This window comes from Mercenaria mercenaria, chromosome 12 (assembly GCF_021730395.1).
Source record: "Mercenaria mercenaria strain notata chromosome 12, MADL_Memer_1, whole genome shotgun sequence".
Classification (NCBI taxonomy): Eukaryota; Metazoa; Mollusca; class Bivalvia; order Venerida; family Veneridae; genus Mercenaria; species Mercenaria mercenaria.
The window spans coordinates 81,708,171-81,729,351 of NC_069372.1; the positions used below are offsets into that span (position 1 = coordinate 81,708,171).

The following is a 21,181-nucleotide window of genomic DNA, read 5'->3' on the forward strand; positions in this document are numbered from 1 at the left end:
GTACTCTTTTCTAATGACGGAAAACATGATAATAAACAAGAATGCAAAGTTTCAAAGCAATATCTGTCAAAAAGGAGAATAACACAGCCAAAATATTTTGCAGAGTTATGTTATCTTGCCTAAAGATGTAAACTATGATGGTTAATATCTTAAATGATCATGGAAATGTGAAGGTAATGAAGTCCCTAGATCGTTCACCTAAGTAACTTGACCAAAATGACAGTACATCTGGAATCAAAACATGTCCATACGATAATAAAAACTAGCGCACCCAGACTTTTTAAAATAGCCTGTGACCTACTTTATGAACGCAGATGATGTATACACAAACTGGACCTAGAATTCATAAAGATAAACATTCTGACAAAGTTTTAATAAGATCTACTGTATAGCTTACAAAAGGTGTTTCTATTACTTGACCCTGTGGCCTCGTTTTTAGACCCGAAATGACCTATATATGAACTCGACCTAAAATTCATCAAGATAAACATTCTGACCAAGTTTCAATAACATCTAATGTCAAATTAATGCAGCCATTATTGCATTACACAAGATTTTTAAATGATGATGACCTGGGCCCGTATTCATAAAGCTCCTAAGGAAAAAATATTCCTTAGTTATTGAGATTTGCCTTTGTTTTCTGCATTTTCTCCTTAGTTGTTAGGAAATATCTTAAGTATTATTCATAAAGCACCTTAGTTTAAAAAAACTCCTTAAGTCGATCATTTATCCTTAAGTTGAATTTTTTCCCTTAAAAATTAAGGTACCTACAGACGTACCTTAACTTTTGAGGACAAAGTTAAGGCAAAACAAAAATGGAGGATTATCAGCCGATAATTTCCTTCTAGATATAAAAAACAAGATAATTGTGGTAAGATTCCAAAGAAAATTGTAGTCTATAACCGTATACGCTTCAACTTTACAAATATCATAACAGCTATGATCGTATCGGACCGTATTGATGTAACTTCAGGTGAATTTTCAACGGATTAATCCAACAGATCAATCAAGATATTTGCCAATTTGCGTTCATTTTAAGCGTAAAAGAAGTTGCTAGAAAGCGTCACTGGATTCTACGGTTAAAGGGATGTGTATATTTCGTCATTATAAATTAACAAATCGTAAATATTGTTAAGATGCTAGTAAATTCAAATCAAAATATTCTAGTCTATCCACCTTGATCATTTGTGTACAGCCAAAGTTTATGTGTAGCCATATCTGGCTTAGGACCCCACGCACATTGTTAATTGTTGTAGCAAATGAGCTACCAGATGCTTTACAGTAGTCCAACTATAATTTGATGTGATCTTTGGAAATATTTAGATATTTTTTTCATATGGCCCATTATGGGCTTTATCCCCACTTTGGTCACTCGCAAGACAAACATAGTTGAAGCAATTTGATGAATTTTTTATCTGACGATGATTTACATGATACAGGTTTAATACCAGTTATTTCATGAATTGGCCATAAAGTCAAATAAAACTTGCATGTATCAAACGGGGATTCAATTCCTCTTTGAATTATGTAAAAAAAAATTCAAAGCTTATTGTTTCATATATAAAATCTGAAAGAAGTTATTTTTAAATTTTGATGATTTTTGTTACCGAAACATGTGGAGTACTCGGCTGCGATTGTTTTAAATAACGATGATATGTTCTTACTGTATGCTATTCAATATACCGGTATATTACTTTGCATGAATTTTTATTGTCTATTGATAATTAATTATAAATCGTAAATTCATATTGGTCTAAGACCTTGTATTCATGTGCACGCTAATTAATGGAAATGTACATTATAGAAATTTAGCGGAGTAAGGGTTAAAAAGAAACTGGGAGAATACATTAACCGCATTAATAATAAATTTTTAATTACAACTCTAAATCTTCTGCTTGTTGCTCAGTAAACTTCAGTTATAATTGTTGAAGGGGTTGGCGGAGACACAGACCAATAACGAAACCCCCTCCTGCATGTACTCTCATCTGGACTAGTATGAAAATTGTTATTGATTTCCAAGTCCAAAAGGGCCATGATTTAGCCAGAGTAGTTGAAAGAGTTATATACTCTTTCTTACAGGTAGAGACTGTGGTATAAACAAGTTATAAAATTTTCAAATCTCTGTGTAAAATACTTTACATTATATACGAACTGGTATCAAAATCTTAACCAGTATTTTCAAGTTAAAAAGAAGCAATAATGCAGACAATATTACTTGATAAGGGTTATGTACTCTTGCCTTAAACTGGACCTTTTGATGGTACACAAGTGTTGGACGTTTCATAGCTTTATCTCAAATCCAAATTTGGATATTTACAAAAACTAAACCAATGTTTGGTGCCATAACGAGTAGGATAGCTCTACTTATTCTTCGAATAGTCCAGCTTAAAATACCTATGTATGGAATATAATCAGATGCAGGTAGACTCACAATATATCAGTGTTGTGAATGATTATGCAAACAGTTATGGAAGTGCTTTTGTTTTCTATATAAGTACCCTTTGGTTATTTAATCATCCTCTGCTTTATACTAGCTGGCATTGTAACAAAAAAAGCATGGTGAGTGGTGTAATTCATTACCATATTAACCATTAGCCAGGCTCTGTAAGCATTGTGCAACCTGGGGGTTCCAGCTAGTATAGAAAAACAACACACTTGTAAAATAAGTTACAGTTTATAAATATAAACCACAGAACATGTGATATTTAGATTATTTTTATTTTCAGTAGTATTCATTTTTTGAAACATGCAATTTTAATTATTTTATAAAGATAACTCATTAACATAAAAACTGAAAAGTATACATAGGTGATATTTTAAAAAAATATCACACGTTACTGTGTAATACTCATACGTTTATCAGTTTCAGTAATTAATCATCATTACATTAGCTGCAAAGTTCTAACTCAGATTTAAATATTTAAATATAAATACATAATGTATCATGCAAGGCCTACAGCAAATAAACTGTGACATTTTGTCGAAGCTAGAGGGCTGTGATGGCCCTAAATTGCTCACCTGACTTTAATTGCTTGCTTGAACAAATTTCTTTGTTAAAGATTAAAAAAAGATAGGTGAGTAGGTAATGGTAAACATTATTTAACCTACTGCCATCTGTTAAAAAATTATACAGATGGTCTAAATCTCTTTGCTGTAGATTCAAAAATAAGAAAGTAGGTACAAGCTAACCTGAGAATCATCAAGATACACATTCTGATCAAGTTTCAAGAAAATAGTGTCATAAATAAGAGTTCATATTTAAGCTTGCATACTCACATTTTTGCCAAAGCTTTCAAAATTTTGCGAGTGTAAACCTCAAGTGGAAATTAAGATGGTTTTAATTTCTTTCTGTTGGTAGTTCAAAACTTTGCCTTTTATCATTTGTTTAAGAGGAAGTTTAAAGTGCTGAAACTTTATTTTATGTATGTTACAAGAATAAATTTATAAATAGCAAGTATGGACAAGATGTGTTCTAATTTTAAGAAGTGAAATAAACATTCTTGGAGTTATTAAAATATTTCTGTAACAGAAATGATTTGAAGATTTTATTTCTTTAACACATAGAAATTGTTTACTATACAATTACAAAGAAATGTTACAAAAATAATTCAATATGAATATATAAATAAAATATTGTAGAGTAGAACTTAGAAAATTTATTTTGACCTAGTAAAGTTGCAGCATTTCTACATATAGTAATGCAACATTTATGTATATTTTAAGTTTCATTTTTCTTAATGCTTACTGGGACTTATTAAATGCTAAATGGATAAAAGTTTACCACTAAAAATGAACTGATTATTGATAATCATATTTACTTTCATGCTTTTCAGAAAAATGGCAGGAAGAAATTTTAGAAACAGACATGACATTCTAGAAGATTTATCTAACATTGAAATTCTGGAAAGGTATCGCCTAGATCGAGGAGGTATTATATTCCTTAATGAAAACCTTACTGGTGTTTTAACACCTAGAACTGGCAGAAACCACAGCCTTTCCTCTATTGAGAAAATCTTAATCATACTGAGGTACTTCTCTACAGGAATTATTCAACTAAATGATGGTGACATACATGTATCTCAACCCACTGTGTCCAGGGTTATATCCCAAGTGACTGACGCTTTGTGTGATCACAATGTCATGCGGAGTTACTTAAGATTTCCAAAAGGAGACTTGGAATTGAGACAAATAAAAAAAAGATTTCTATAACATTGCTAGATTCCCTAATGTGATAGGGGTTGTCAACGGCACTCATGTACATATACAAGCACCAAGAAACGAAGAGCCTATGTATGTGAACAGATTGGGATTATCACTCAATCAATACTCAGGTTTGTATATTAAGCTACAAACATAATTTACACAGGTTTGCTCTGAAACAATTCATCTCTAACGATGTATGTATATAAAAATATTAAAAAATCTACATCATTTGCATTCTGCTTAAGTGAACAGTTAATTAAGAAATAATATAACTCATCCAGTGATTTATCGTTGAATAAATCATTGTTTTGAGTTTAGATGAGAAGGAGTTATATCACAAGTGATATAATAATACGCAATTATTTATTCAAGAGCAAATCACTAAATGATATATATTATTTTGATTCATGGTGCCAAGGATTTTTAAGTGCATCCTTGATGACATTCTTTAAACACCTGCCTGTTTTCAATCGGTTTCTTTTCCAGCACGCCACTATACTGTTTGATGCCATGACGCAATAACCGTGATGTCAGAACAGTGATTTGTTGTATAATAATTCATTGTTTTCTGCTTTCTTTGTTTAATAGAAAAACAAATCGGATCGTGTTAGAATTTATCACTAACCAGTAAGATCTAAATGCAGACTAATAAAAGTTAAATATTGAAAAGACTTTTCACAACCACTTCGCTTTTTACCAATTAAATGTATTAGTTTTGATGAAATGGGAAGTACTTTAAAGGTAAACGTTAACAGTTTTCGTAATCATAAATTTGTAAAAACTATGTATAATTAAAAATATATATATATATATCTCATTTAGTGATTTGTTGTTGAATAAATCATTGTTTGAGTTCAGTTGCAAAGGAATTATACAGCAAGGTCAAAGCAGGAGTGACATAATAAGAAGCACCTGAAAGACAATGATTTTATTCAAGAGCAAATCACTAAATGATATTGTTTTGATTCTAACATATTACAAAGGATTTTAAAGTACATTCTTGACATTTATTAAATATTTGACAATTTTCAATTGGTTTCTTTTCCAGCACGCCGCTATGCCATATGACGCTATGATGTAAATTGTTACGTCAGAAAAATGAATTGTATGAATATTTCATTTTTAAGCCTTCTTTGTGAAATAGGAAAATGAATCATATCGTGTTTGAATAATATTTTATGTCGTGTTTTTACAGGTAGTCTTTGATTCTCAATCCCGGATAATTGATTTGGTTGCTCGTTGGCCTGGTTCCACACACGATATTATAATACTACGTGGAAGTGGACTTTTCCATCTGATGGAAGGTAATGTCATCCCTGGGACAGACCATTATCTACTTGGCGACAGCGGATATCCGTGTAAACCTTGGTTGATGACGCCATACTTAAATCCTGTTAGACAGTCACAGCTGCAATATAACAAGTAAGTTGTATTATTCTCATGGAAAGTATTACAGTCATTAAGGTATTCCCCCACACAGTGTTAGAAACATTTGATATTCAGTTGAATGATGCTCAATCCAGATTTAGAGGGTTGAACCCGAAAATAGTTACGACTGTTGCGCATAGTGAAACAGTAGTGCATGTAGCAGGGAAGCAGGCAAGAAAGTGATTTGAATGGTTTCTATTTGTCGTTACAATCAAGTAAACAAGAGCTGTCACAGAAGACAGCGTGCTCGACTATTTTGATGCTGGATGGTGAAACTGTCCACATCTGAGAAAACTGGAGCTGTCACTGGAGTATTTATTAACTCAAATGGTGGGTGAAGATATTACACAATACCTGAGTATGTGTCAAAAATATTAAGTAATAAGAGAAGTACAGAGAAAGTGTATCAAAACACTAGTATACTAGTACAGCCTAAGAAAAAAGGAAGGGTGCATACTTAATTAAATATTGATGGTGATGATGTGGAACAACTACTTCAAGTTTGAATCAAATCCATTAAGTAATAACTGAGATAGAGTGAAAGTGCATCAAAACGTTAAACCTGAACTTCTAAGTAAAAAGGGGGAATAATTCATAAAAAGTTTGTGCCAGAGTTATGCATCTTGTGTCATATGATGTGGGTAATGATGTTAAACAAGTATTTTGAATACAAGTTTGAATCAAATCCATTCAGTAATAAAAGAGATAGAGTGAAAGTGCATCAAAACTTTAACCTTAAAAATTAAGTTAAAAGGGGAGATTAATCATGAAATATTTGTGCCAGAGTTATGGCCCTTTTGTCGGATGATGTGGGTGATGATGAGAAATAAGTATTTCAAGTTAGAATCAAATCCATCAAGTAATTGCAGAGATAAGTTGAAAAAAGAGAAAGTGTAAAAAAAACTTTTACCAAGGTGGGGACGCAGAAAGACACCGACGACGGGTTGAGTAGGATAGCTCTCCTTATACTTGTATAGTCGAGCTAAAAACACAGTATTTATATCTGTCTTCACAATCAAGCCAAAATACAGTGTTTAAACAGTATAAACTTCTTCAGAATATTTAAAATTATGATGCAATTCATTTCAAAAGTGCCATCTCAACATAAAAATTTATAATTATGAAAATTAACATTCTGATAAAGACGAATATGTCAGAAAATACCTCTTCAAGCCAATTGTGTCTAATTGTATATATCTTTCTGTACATTCACGAAATTCATCTGTATAGGTCTTCATTGTGATAGATAATCTTGATTAATTCCTATTCTGTCAGTATTGAGAGATCATTTTGTGTTAAGTCTGAAAAGAAACACTCATATAGAAAGTTACTGATAATTACTTGTCGCTGCCAAAACTTACTAATTTAGTAATTATGCTGATAAATCACGTTTTCAAAATTATCGACACAAGACAAAACGGAAATTGAGCCGTGCCATGAGAAAATCAACATAGTGGCTTTCCTACCAGCATGGATCCAGACCAGCCTCCAGGATCCATGCTGTTCGCTTTCAAAGCCTGTTGCTATTAGAGAAACCGTTAGCGAACAGCATGGATCCTGACCAGACTACGCGGATGCGCAGGCTGGTCTGGATCCATGCTGGTCGCAAAGCCACTATGTTGATTTTCTCATGGCACGGCTCAAATCCACTTGAAAGTACGAATATTCCTCATGTATTAAAATAGCAGTTTCATAACTTACTTAGACATTGAACAGGCCTTAGACTGTATTGGGTACAGATAGTTGCGAAATCACTTAGGTACGAAATAAAAAGCGAATATATTTAACATGTTAATTATCACAGTTTAAATATAGTATGAAACTCTACAATACATAGTACTATATCTTATAATTATTTATACAAAGACTGACTTACATTGTGATAATGCGTTGTTACACAGAAAAATAATTCAACCTTGTTTCCCCGAAACACAAGACGGAGACTGACTAGTTGTAAAAATGACTTAGGTTGCAGAGCACCAAAAATGAAAGTAACTTGAGCTGCGCCATGAGAAAACCAACATCTGGCGAGGATCCATGTTGTTCGCTAAAGGTTTCTCTAACTGCAATAAGCTTGAAAGTGAACAGCATGGATCCTGACCAGACTGTGCAGGCTCACCCAGGTTTGGAACCATTCTGGATGCAAACACACTATGTTGGTTTTCTCATGGTGAGGCGTTATATAGCCGAAAAATAGTCAAAACTTGAATTAATCCGAAGTAACATCACAGTTCTATCGCATACCTGACTCAGCTTATGTTATCCACTTTTAAATTTTATTTTAGTAAGCTGTTAACAAATGTTAAGAAGGATATAACAGTTTAATCACAATCCTCTTGCTTCTTTATTCATTATTGCAAGGAAAACAGTAATCAAAATTAAGAAGTTGTAATTTGTTTCACATTTGATGATTTTCATTTATATTCTATTGCACACCAGAGAACAAGGTCAGTGGTCGAAAGAGGTATTGGTCAGCAGAAGAGGAGATGGGGCATAGTTGGAACCGAAATAAGAGTGAACCCTACTAAGGCCTGCAAGTTAGTATCATAAAATGTAATACATAAAGACCCATACTGATTTCATGACTTATTTGTAGATATGCGTGAAATCTCCTTTCGTATCATTTAATTTTATGGGTTCATGCAAACCAAATATTACCCATTAATAAAATATTTGTAAAATTGTTGAGTTGGTTACTGTTCAACAACTTTTACAGAATATTTTAAGTACGGGACAGTACGGCAGAACATGTAATGGTCAGTTAAAAGATTGGTAACGATGTTGTTCGTTTATAGAATATTTCTGTGTTTTGGTGATATACTCCTAAACCTTAATAACTAGACAATGTTGTACAGCTAAAAAAAGAAATCCACAAATCTAATATCAGTACTCCTATGATGTGATAAGATGATTAGCACTTATTTGTTATAGTCACTACTTTATTACTTTCAGGATCATAATGTCGTGTGCAATATTGCATAACATCTGCAAGAGCAGGCAATTACCACCAATAGATGAGGTTCAAGGCAACCTGGTGAACCAAAATGCAAACATCAACTATAATGGACCACAGGACGGACGTCGTTATAGGGACCACATTGCCCAAACATACTTTTGATTATGTGAAAAATGTATAAACAGTTATCACTGCGAAAAAAAAGGTTCAATATACGGGAGTGTACGGTCCCGTATATTTCGAAAATACGGGAGTATACTGGATGTATATTACAAATATACGGACCTAATATACGATCCCGTATTCGGAACATCTAGTATACGGGAAGTCCGTATATTTGTCATGCATATACGGGATCCCGTATACGCCGAATTTACATAAATGTATATTTCCCGTATATATGCAATATACGAACTTTAAAAAAATCCCTAGAAATGGTGTTTATTCGTGTCCTGCTTTAACATAAGTTTTCATTTCATATATTCGAAAGGTCTTGAGACTTTTTTCCCTTTATACTTTCCGTATTTTGGGATATACGGAATACGTATACGAGCCTGTATATTCCGAATATACGTAGTAATACGGATCCCGTATTTTTGTCATATACGGACTGTGATTGCATCTAATATACGGGGATAAAACGGACTTTTATTTTCTAATAAACGGGCTTTGGATTTTTTTCCGTATACGCATGATATACTAAGTATACGGATCCCGTACTTTTGTCATATACGGGGCATATACGAAACTGTACTTTTTGATATACGGGCTACGGATAGTCCCGTATATGCATGGTATACGCAATATACGGACCCCGTACTTGTGTCATTACGGGGAATATACGAAACTGTATTTTTTACTTAACGGCTACGGACTAGTCCCGTATATGCATGGTATACGCAATATCGGACCCCGTACTTGTGTCATAACGGAATGTATTTGCATCTGATATAGGGGGAATTACGAACCTGTAGTTTTTGATATAGGGCCAGGTTTTTTTCCCGTTTATGCAAGTAATGCAGAATATACAAATTCCATATTTGTGTCACATTTAGACTGAATTTGGTTTTCGTATTCGGGGAATTCACGGACCAGTATTTCTAAAAGATACATTTACCAGACTTTTTCCGTATATGCACTATGTGTAGTATACAAATCCCGTTTTTTTTTCTTTTATGGAACTGATTTCGTATATGGGCACACACTGAAAGATGACAAATGAATGTCAGTCATACCTACAGCAGAATACGTATGTTAAAAAAAAGCAAGCAAAGACAGGGTATGAGAAAAAATTCATATTGTTTTTAAATTGGAGAAATGCCCAGATTAAATTAACATTTATCAACTTAAATACTTTTTAAATCAGTTTATCAAACGATTATGAATCATTTTCAGTTCTTGTCCAAATGAAATACAGTCGACATCGTACTTGCGACCACCTCTTTTAAAGCGTTTTTTTTGTATTAACGCCCGGTCAAAATCCCTCCGAACGTTTTAGTACATAATTTATTCCATTAAACGACTTTTTTTTTAAAACGACCAGCGACCACTTTAATGGAGTCCCGACAGGAAAAAAAGTATCTTTTAAGCAACCTTGTACCAAATCCCTGCGGGTGTTTTCTTCACCTGTGTAACGAGCGAGTACATTTTGCACCTCCCTGGATGCATTTAACCTTTGTAACAGTCGAACTGACGAACAATCAAGTTATAATTTTCAGTTTGTGAAATTTTTATACATATATGTATGCCCTTGATATATACAGTTATATTAACAGTTAAAAATATCTTTTCTCTTCTCCTGACTGAAATTCAATAAGAGACCACTCCATTAAGAGACCACTTTTTAGCAGTCCCTCAGGCAGTCTCTTAATACAATGTCGACTGTAAGCAGAATTAAAATGTGAGAAATCAATAACATCAAGCATTTCAGTGCTTCAGCCAGGATTTGAAAAGGGCAGGGTGCTAGTGTCCGAAAGGGCACTTGTGAGTCGCGAAGCTACGAGCAGGGGGAGAGTGTAGGGTATCCCCTAGAAAATTTTGAAAAACAGGAGGCTAAAACAGGAGGCTAGAGAACACCTCAGATGCATTTTAAGCTTGAAACTATTGTTTTTTTATGTGATCCTGTTTTGACTGGAATCATTGTGTGATTTCTTAATAATTATATTCATTTCTAATTGAAAAACTAGCAATTCGCACATTTAATTCTGCGCCGTTGACTCAACAAATCAGTTGAGTATCACTTCTTTTACTACTGTCTGGACATGTTTTCGTTATTCCCATGAAGAACACCCCTTCTAATGTCCGAAGATGTATTCAAAACGAACGCTTTAAAAAGACGCATGTTGGTTCTGTGCTGGAACACGATATGTAAGCGGGTTACAAATGATGAACCCCATGGAAATATTAAGTTTCCTGATCTCAATAAGTATAAGCTTTTATCTGTTGTTACGAATGCCACTGAGAACGAATGGCTCATCCGGGCTGTCTGTCAGCATCTGTTGATCAAACTAGTAGAAACTTCACACATAAGAATTCTCTATCGTGAAAATAAATAGTCGCCCCTTTTTCCCTGATTCCAGTAAAAAACTCTTGTGTCAACCTGGAATAAAAAAAATGCACGCATTAAAAGTTATAAAAAATGGACTCTTGCAATTCATAGATACTGATAAATATATGTATTAAACGATATGAAAATTAAGACGAATAAAATGACATGTGGGCAGGGATGACGACATCATGTAAGCGTCAGAACGCACCATACTCATTTCGTCGCGAAAAGAATTAGATATCATTAATGTGCCTGTTGATTTTTTAATACAATTATCTGCATTTTATTTGCATTTTATGGTTATTTTACGTTAAAATCTATCTCCCAAATTATATTTAATATAAAATGCACGGTGTTCATAGTGCCGTCACACGTTGTCCGGCCAATCCTCACCTCATTTTGATGTATGTCTTCAAAATGACATACAGTAATAACATAAGAACGGGAGAGACTTTTTTTCAAGAGAGATTTTACCTGTCACAAAACTCCAAATGCACATAAAGGGGCGGTAAGGGGATCTAAATAATACTCCCCATTTATTCCTACCAAAATGTCAAAACTACAGCCACGGATAATTTAAACCAACGTTAGCGTTAACGTAAACTATGCTAAATTAGTGTTCCTTAACCTGTCCGCCATTTCGCAATCCCCCGTGTTAGAACCTATTCAAATGCACAATAAATCTTTGTACAGTTTTGATAAAATATATCAGAGTGACATACAGTCGCGTGGGTTTAAACTTTTTTTAAATTTAATTTTTAAACATCTCTTTAAACTTTGTGACTGAACACGTTCTGAACGATATATTTGCCTCTAAGCGTTTGAATATTTGGTTAAACAATCTGAAGAGTTTCCAGAATTTCCAATCTCGCGGTCAGTATAATATACTTAGACAAGTAAAATATTCATTATAAACGTCTCATCTCTTTATGTTCAAAGAAATATAATGCATCTCGGTTTTTAATTCAGCAGTCCTGTATTAAAGTATGAAAATTGAAAACTTACTGTAAATCTGGATTAAAAATTATCCAAATCTCATAAATTAACCTAACTAAAATATAATAAATAATATCAGAGTATCAATACAATTTACATTATTTCATATTAGAGTTGCCGAATATTCGATAATTATTATGTAACAGTGTATACATGTCTAATCCGTGGTAAAAAAGAAAGAAATGGTACTATTGTTGAATGTTTGAAGATCGAATTTACAGACATACTCGATTTCATTCCTAACAAATGACCACTTTGTTTTCAGAATGATTGGTTTTGCACAGGCGCATGTATTTCGTTGCACGTGAACAGGTCTGGCTAGAGTAACAGAAAAACGGTAGACATGCAAAGATAGACCTTCCCGCGAGATGTTTATTGTTCTCACAGTGTTTTTTTTTTTTTCGAAATATATAGACCCTAGGCAAACCTGCTTTAATATTCCTTAATCAATATTCCTTAAATGCACAGGATATAAATTGACGATAAAATTCTCAAATGAAATCTAAGGGTAAAATATTGAAAGGAGGATCGATTAAAAGCAGAATTATCAGTTCAAACAAAGGGTGCCTTTTTAAATTAAGTTTTCACATTATGAAACTTAAAACAGGAAATTTCGTTTCCATAAACTATTTAAAATTCATATATAGAAAAAAGATGGTCGCACCGGAAATCGAACCAGGACCGCAGCGGCAATAAAGAAGTTTTCCAATAACGCAGTGGAGCGTTTAGTGTTTAATGCGCGTTAAAAATACAATTTTTATCGTAAAAAATAGTTTTAAAAAATCAATTCTCATGTGTTTCCGCAACATTATAGTCTGTCGTATTAAAGTAGCATATACACCATTAATTTCCATATATCAAAAAAAAAAATAATATATATATAATGCCGTGCATGAGAAAACCCAAAATAGTGGGTTTGCGACCAGCATGGGTCGAGACAGCCTGCGCTCCGTGCGTCTGGTCAGGATCCATGCTGTTCGCTTTCAAAGCCTATTGGAAATTTAGAAATTGTTAGCGAACGCTTGGACCCTGAGAAAATGCGCGGATGCGCAGGTTGGTCTCGATCCATTTCTGCTCGAAAAACCCACACATGTGGTTTTCTCTGACACGGCTCAATTATATTATTTTTTTTTTTTCTTGTCGGACAATCTGGAGGTCATGCTTTTTTAAGTATTTGTTTAAAAAAATTGCGTTATTTCTTAAATTATTTTAGCCCCAAGATTTCATTTGTACGGGACATTAAAAATAAAATAATTTAATTGTGTCAAATGTTTAATCACCCCTTTTAAAAAATTTATTGTATATTACAATTATTGCCTGGGGATTAAGAAATATCCGGTCAGTGTTGTTTCAAGCTGGGTCATAAAAATATGTTACATATAACCCACTTACTACAAGTGATAGGTGCTTTTTATGGTTTTATGCTTTTTGCATTGTAATATACATATCACTTTCCTTCTTCTGTCTTTATAACGTCTTTTTTTCTTTCCCTCGGGGATTTAGCTTTCATGATTTTGCACCCATGTCATGAATCTTATGACAGACGGAGCAATCAGTACAAACTATTACCTAGCCTTAGAATTAACAGTAATAAGTTATCGTAATGGACATGTTAATATAGTTGCATATACTGAGTGAATATCGAACAGTAAAGATCCTGGCCCAAATTTCACAAAAACACTTAAGGTATCATTATTTTTACTAGGGTAGGGGAAGCGCAATGGTAAATAGATTGAATTCTTAAATGGTGAACCCCCCACACCCCACCCCCTCTATTTTTCTCCTTTTAATTGGAATCGATAGTGAATGAAATCATGTGCGCTTTTTCAAAATTGTTAAAAAACAATCGGGCAGTTTCAATAAATACAGGCGTCTTTACCCAAAATTAATATATTTTGGGTGAAACTCGACGTCAGTGTTTTGCGTTCATCGGAGAGATAATTTTAACACAACCAATTTTTGGGCCCTATTTTGATGATATAGAAAACGCTACTTAGAAAACCTGTTAAGTACATCCCTTTTGCGCCCCGCTGAAAGAAAAAACGTTTGTGGTCATATTGAAGATTTTCAACTGCAAAATGGAGTAAACAGAGAACTGAAAAAATACCAGTCAATCGAAATATCGTCAACTTAAATTTGTGAAAATGTCATAATGGTCCGTTGAAAATCGATTTAATATAACAGACTAAGCTGAGCAAATACTTATTGTTTGTACATGTATGGTCCTGAAAGTAAATGTTTGTTTTAGATGTATAATATGTAACGATTTTTAAATATGTTAGGTACTTTTATTTGACTATAAATAAAATAATATATAAATATTCGACTTGTTCCGCATTTCACTTTAATATTAATTTAAACTTCATTCAAGTACATCATTTAGTAAACCGTTCGCCTGTAAATGCATAAGATAAAAAATTATAATGACCAAAGCTATTAGTTATCGATTCACCCCACCCCACCCCCGTGTTACTGCAACAACAACACTTAGTACGGAAATCGACAAATTGGATTTTTTGTTCTTAGGTAAAGCTCTCCTGCATTTTCGGTTTTAAAGATGTTACTAAAAGTTTGTAATGCAAAAGATCTATAGTATGTATGTATTTTTAGGTCACTATAAAATTCTTAAAACTTTCAGATTAATAATCAAACTCTACATAATATGATTTTTTATTATTAGCAACCGTTTTTGATATAATACTTTGAAAAAAATAATACGCATCACAACCGCTTACATAGACTTACAAAGCCTGTAGAGATCATATAATCTGTAATAGTATTAATATCTTCATACTGACACTGATATTTTCGCAGAAAAACATTTTCTCTCTAGACCGAGGCAAGAGATGTTGTAATTTTTTTCAAAAGTGCCATCTAGAAAAAAGCGTTATTTTGTCAGATTACCGGTACCCATTTTCTAAATATAAAAAAATATGTGTCGTGGAATGTTATTTTGGGGCTTATGGACGTTGACGTCGTTATCGAGAAAATGCGAGATTTGTTTACGTCTTTTTTTTTTTTGGTAAGTAATTCGACGTGTAAGCTTAGAAAAAAATACTTGTAAACTGTCAAAAAATGATTTGTCAATACTTTGAAATAATGTGAGACTTATAAAAATCTCCAACACCTCTCATTTCGTGGTTTGCAACCGGTGACAATTGAATTTTCACAAAATATTGATTATTCTGAGCGACCTATTACGTCATGTAAAACGGTGTATTTTCGCGGTGCACCAAGTATGTTCTGGAAATGCGTCTATTTATGTAAGTTTAGACGATTCACTGATGGTTTAATGTTGATACTGGATTTGTACGTAACATTTTTGAGTTATGTAAGTATGAATTTCTTTCAAATATTATGAGAACATATGCATTTTTGTCGAAATGATTGAACCCGGAAGTAATGAGACTTCGAAACTGAGGAAGGATTTAGCAAAGATTTGTTGATGTCAATCAAGTTATGGCCACCCTAAGACCATACATTTGTACCATTAACATTTTAAAATGAGCCAGTTTGAACTGTCACAATCTAGTACTAGCTTACGTTTACCTAAGTGGTGTAGCAAAGATTACAAACATGTGTACCAAATTGTGCTGCCAGTCAGTGTTTTAAGTGTAAGGGATCATAAATTTCTTTCATAATTTCATCCATACTAATGATGTTGCCATATATTTGGAGTAGCAGGAACTTATTCAGAAAAAAAGTACAAAGTCATTTACATTAAATACTAGTATATGGAGGATATTTGTCGTGCCAAACATGTTGGATTAAATTTACTCAGGTTATTATTTACATCAGTTGTAAATTTCTTACAACTTATATTAACTTCTTTCAATGTTCACTTTCCGGATTCTGAGCATGTACATGTGTTGTGAACATCGTGGTCAAATTCCACGAGGGTAGGAATATGACACTCTACCCACACGAAATGTTAGTGCATCTAATGACTCTGAATGAGTAGTTGCTTATTAAAAGATAAACTTCTAATCTTAAAAACTACTCTACAACTACAAGCGACATGAAGCAATGTCAGATTTTAATTACTGAATATACACAGTATTATGAAATCGGCTTATAAATTAAAAGAAATTATTTTGTCATGTTTCAGGAAGGCTACCATGCACTCTTGATGTTGAATACCATTATCCCTGGGATTTTGCTCAGCAGGTGCATTATCCACATCATTTACAACAAATTGGACCAGTTTATTTCCGTACCCTAAGGGAGCGCCTTGTGTTTGGTGTATGTGCAGAAAGGTCAGGTATAAGAATATTAAAATCTGACAGTTTTCATGCTTCAATACTGTATTAAACTCTTAGCATAGTAGCAGTTTCTTATGTCTGATTTTTGCCATCAAAGCGATTTATATCAGGGTTTTCACACTGTGCGTCTGACATCTGCACTGTTATAACGGGGTCAGTAAATAATGACGAGTGCCCTGCATGCTGTCAAACTTTGCGGTCAGTGTACATCAAGATGAGCCTGCATATCCATGCAGTCTGGTCTCCATTCTATTCAGTCATTTAATTATGATCTCCCCTTTGAATTTGCATTGTCCAAATTGAATTACATTTTAGAAATTTGGCATTTTAATGGTAAAATGCACTATAAACATGTATTATGTAAATATTATATTTTTTGTCTTTTTGTGTTTCTTGCAGGCAAACAGACTTTTATTTTATTGATGAAAGTCAGTGCACTGGGAAAGGAGTGGAAGGTGTGGTGTCTAGGGCTCATCATTGTTTGCAGTTCTATGGCATAGGAGAAAAACATGCACAGGTTGTATAATACTAAAATAAAATATGTTATACTTTAATATATTTCATTTTTGGCTTGAATCTGACTATTATAAAGAAGCAACACCTGTTGGCAAATGGCACACTATAGAGAGAACAAAAGGTGCAAACATGTGCACGTTGACTATGGTTTATGACATGGTTTTAAAATAATGTATTTGTTTCAAGCATTCATGGATACTGTGCAAAAAAAATTGAGTAGTACCTAGTGCAGACTTATGATAAGTCTGCTCAGATGTGCAGGGTGATTATGGGTAAATAGTTCACATGAGCAGTACTAAATGGCTTCAGAAAGGTCTTACCATTATTCTGATGTTATCAAACCCAAGAACATTTCATATGCATTTTAAGCTGAAAAAGTTGGATGAATACATGTAGATCACTAATACTAAGTTTTAAGAAGTTATATCTTTTTGTAATTAGTATTAAAGGGCCGACTTGGCTATAAATTAGCTTCCAGAGTCTTGTGGTTTTCCCTGACATTAATGCCCATTTTATCATAATGTTTATCGCATTTCAATGATCAGCCACACTAAGGCAATAATGCTGGACATGGTTGCTCACTGACCATCTGGGTTCCTCTCAGAGAATATGTTCATGCTTCAGTGTGGAATTGCACTTGTGATACAGAAAAAATATTCATTCAAATGTCATGTGCAATGATATATATACCAGTAATTCAATAATTTACAGTTCAATCACTGTGAATCATTTGTAGTACAATCACTGAGTTTGGGAATTTAAAACCCCATTACTTAGTACTTGAGTTTCTGTTTTTCTGAAATATATCTTTTATCGTTTTCATCATTGGGGTTAGTTTTTTATGAAACACATACTAAGATCTATTGTATTTCAAAGTACATTTGTAATTAAATGTGATATTAGTAATTTATTTACATAAATATGAGAAAATTATGGATTTACATTCAACTCGTCCCCTAGTCAACTCGTCTCCCAGTCAACTCGTCTCCCAGTCAACTCGTCTCCTTTTTGGTCATGTCGCCCCCCCCCCCCCCCCCCCCCCCCCCCCCCCCCCCCCCCCCCCCCGCCTCGGTGATTTCAAATTGGGTCATTTCGTCACCCTTTTGAGGTTACACCGTACATTACTATCTATGTGCATGACTGAGATGAATGTGATGAAAGTAATTTATTTAAATAAATATAAGACAACTAGGGGAGAGCGTTGGTCTACGGATCACGGGCCGACAGTGCAATCCCCGGGCAGGGCGTATGGGCTCCGTGACGATTTGATAAAAGGCATTGTGTCTGAAATCATTCGTCCTCCACCTCTGATAATTCATGTGGAGAAGTTGGGAGTTACATGCGGAGAACAGGTTTGTACCGGTACAGAATCCAGGAACACTTGTTAGGTTAACTGCCCGCCGTTACATGATTGAAATACTGTTGAAAAATGGCATTAGACCCAAAACAAACAAACAAACAAACAAAATAACATAATTATGAATGTGATAATAGTCAGGGCTTTTCCCCGTATAAATCTACTCCCCACTCCCCCGGTAAAAGGAGGTACTCCCAAAGCATAAAAAACAACTGTCTTTATTCCAGATTCCAAAATGAATATTACCTTTTTTTGGCTGTTTTAAAATAGTTTTGATAAATTTTATGTATATTTTGGCTACCAAAGGAACAGCTATGCTGTTTAACAATTACTGAAATACTTTATTATGCAATCTATTAATATTTTACACGAAAAAAATATTTTTACATAGATTTTGAAATTTGAAAATATTCCCACAAGAGCATTTTCCCAATTCCACTGGTTTTGGTGGCATTCCCAAAATGCTGAAGAAAAGGCCAGATAGTAATTTATTTACACAACTATAAATGTCTGCGCATATATATATAAACAGATGAAGAAAGAATAATATACAGTAAATTTATGTATACATATATGTAACAATAAATGTATCTACAATAAATTACATATCAAATATTCCCAATGATATGGATTTACTTCATGGAAAGATAATATCAATATACATGTATAATGAATAATAATATACTCTAGAAATATAATAAGCCTAATCAAATAGGACCAGTGGCTGGATAACGACATGGAAACAGTAATTCAAGATTTTTTAGTGTGACACAAATACCATAACGTCATAAAAAGTTAGTGCTGAATAGTTAAGTTTGTGTATTTTTATCTTTTTTTTTTGTGAATATTTTTTTGAGATTCAGAGTTCAACTTTTGTTTTCTCTCAGAGATATTTATACAGCATACATGCTTGGTGTGAAATTTCAACATTTAACAACACACACATGATTCCCAAAACTGACCGAATTAATTGAGCACTCTCTTGCAATTCATGCTGGGCGTAATGGCCATTAAATTTCCATTTTATAGCTGTAAGCAGATAACTGATAAAAGTTGCCTGGAGAACCAAGTCGGCCCTTTAAGCTATTATTTGAGCCACATCAGGAGAAAACCAACATTGTGCCTTTGTGACCGGATAGAAATGACATGATTATACAGTGCTAGCCCTAGCCATTATTTCTGACTGTTATTTAAAGATAAATATCATTTGAGCTGCATCATGAGAAAACCAACACTTGCATTAACAACCAGTATGGATTCAGATACATCTCAATCCATACTGGTCACAAAATCGTAATGATGATTTTCTCATGACCATGCTCATTTGACTTGAAAATGCTGATAAAAGTTTTGTTAGCTGAATATTACCATGACAATTTAAATTTCAGGACTACATGAGACTGTTGCAGTGAGAATTTTGGTGACAGGGCACAGGAAATTCAACCCAGATTAGCATTTTGATGTATGGAAAGTGAAGTGGAGAGATTCTGATGCATAAACTATGACCCAAATGGCTGACACTGTGAGACAGTCATCAAAAGGGGGTCATAATGTTCCACAAGTAGTTCTGATCCTGAAACACCTGTTGCTTTTTACAGCTTGAAGCAATTTCTTGAACAGTATTTTAAACAGTTCAACAGTTGTCTATACACCAACATTTCATTGTCAGTTCTGTTGAACCGGGTGTTGTATGTTGCAAAGACTATTTTAATTCTGAAGAAGTTAAAGTAACAATACTGAAGCAAGTGCCCGATAAAAATGCTATGCTTGTAGTAAAAGCTTTTTCAGTTTTGAATTTGGCCCGTCAGTGGTATTTGTCTTAAAATTTTTGAGATTGCTTCTTAACACACTGTTTTGATTTTCTATCCATATTATTCAGTTTTTGTTTCAAGTCTATTTATTTTGCAGATGTCGAGCATAGAATGATATACTAATAATGCTATGGAAATGGTGAAATATTTTATAGTTGCTAGGCAACAGAATATAGGTTGTAAATTTTTTGTGGATATTGTTTTGCTTTAATTCTTGTTAGATTCTGAACACTGAGTTATATGAAAATACTATGTTGTTGAGGGTTTTTAAAAAGATGATTAAACCATCATAACTGATTCGAAGTCACTGTGAAATTCCGTTTGCAAATGCAATGTTGTTTTTTTTGTTAAAGAAAAGTTATTTTGCCTTCAAAGAATTCCATTGTTGCTAAACAACAGAAATATTGAGGTCGCTGTTTTATAACTATATTTATGCTTTGTTATCATAGCTTTATTTCATACAGCCATATTTGCAAAGAAAGCACATTGTTAAGGGCTTGTAAAACACTGAAGATTAATATTACTAGGTGCAGGAAATTTTGTAAAAAGAGCCTGTTTGCAGATGAAATATTTTGCACATTGTTTATGTATTAAGATATTTTTTTCTTCAAAACCACTTTATATATTGCCCAGAAAATTTCATAACTGTTTAGATAGAGAATGTTATTACCCATTTTGAATTAAAATTCATTTGTGACATAATTTCACTTAAATTATTGTCATATATAGCTTAAAAAGTAAGAAAAATGGAATATTTTCTGGTTGCTAGGCAACCGAAATGAAAACTTTTGTCTACTGCTCTCCGTTTTTTGTCTCAAAATGTTGTTTTGACATTAAATAAAGAAACTGAACACATTATATTGCTTCTGTATTTTATTTTCTATTTACAAAACTGTATTTCATATACTTACCTGAAGGCAAGAAAAATGCCTCCAAATCAGTGCAGATTGGAACATATCTAAAAATGGTTGTCAACATAAAATTCAATGTAACTTCACCAACTTTTGAGATTTTGACCCTCAAATTTTCAGGAATTTCTTATGAGATGTCATAGAATTAAGAAATAAAGAAAAGTCAAAAAACATTTTTTTTTGTCCATAAGCC

The 21,181-nt window shown here is 33.4% G+C and overlaps 1 long non-coding RNA gene across 1 annotated transcript; it reads left to right on the top strand.

Annotated features, from left to right (window-relative positions):
* Positions 1-15,320: 15,320 nt before the first annotated feature.
* Positions 15,321-20,935, top strand: LOC128547488 (uncharacterized). Its single transcript, XR_008366588.1, has 4 exons — positions 15,321-15,462; positions 16,240-16,392; positions 16,793-16,910; positions 19,655-20,935. It is a non-coding gene; the product is annotated as an uncharacterized LOC128547488 (long non-coding RNA).
* Positions 20,936-21,181: the final 246 nt, after the last annotated feature.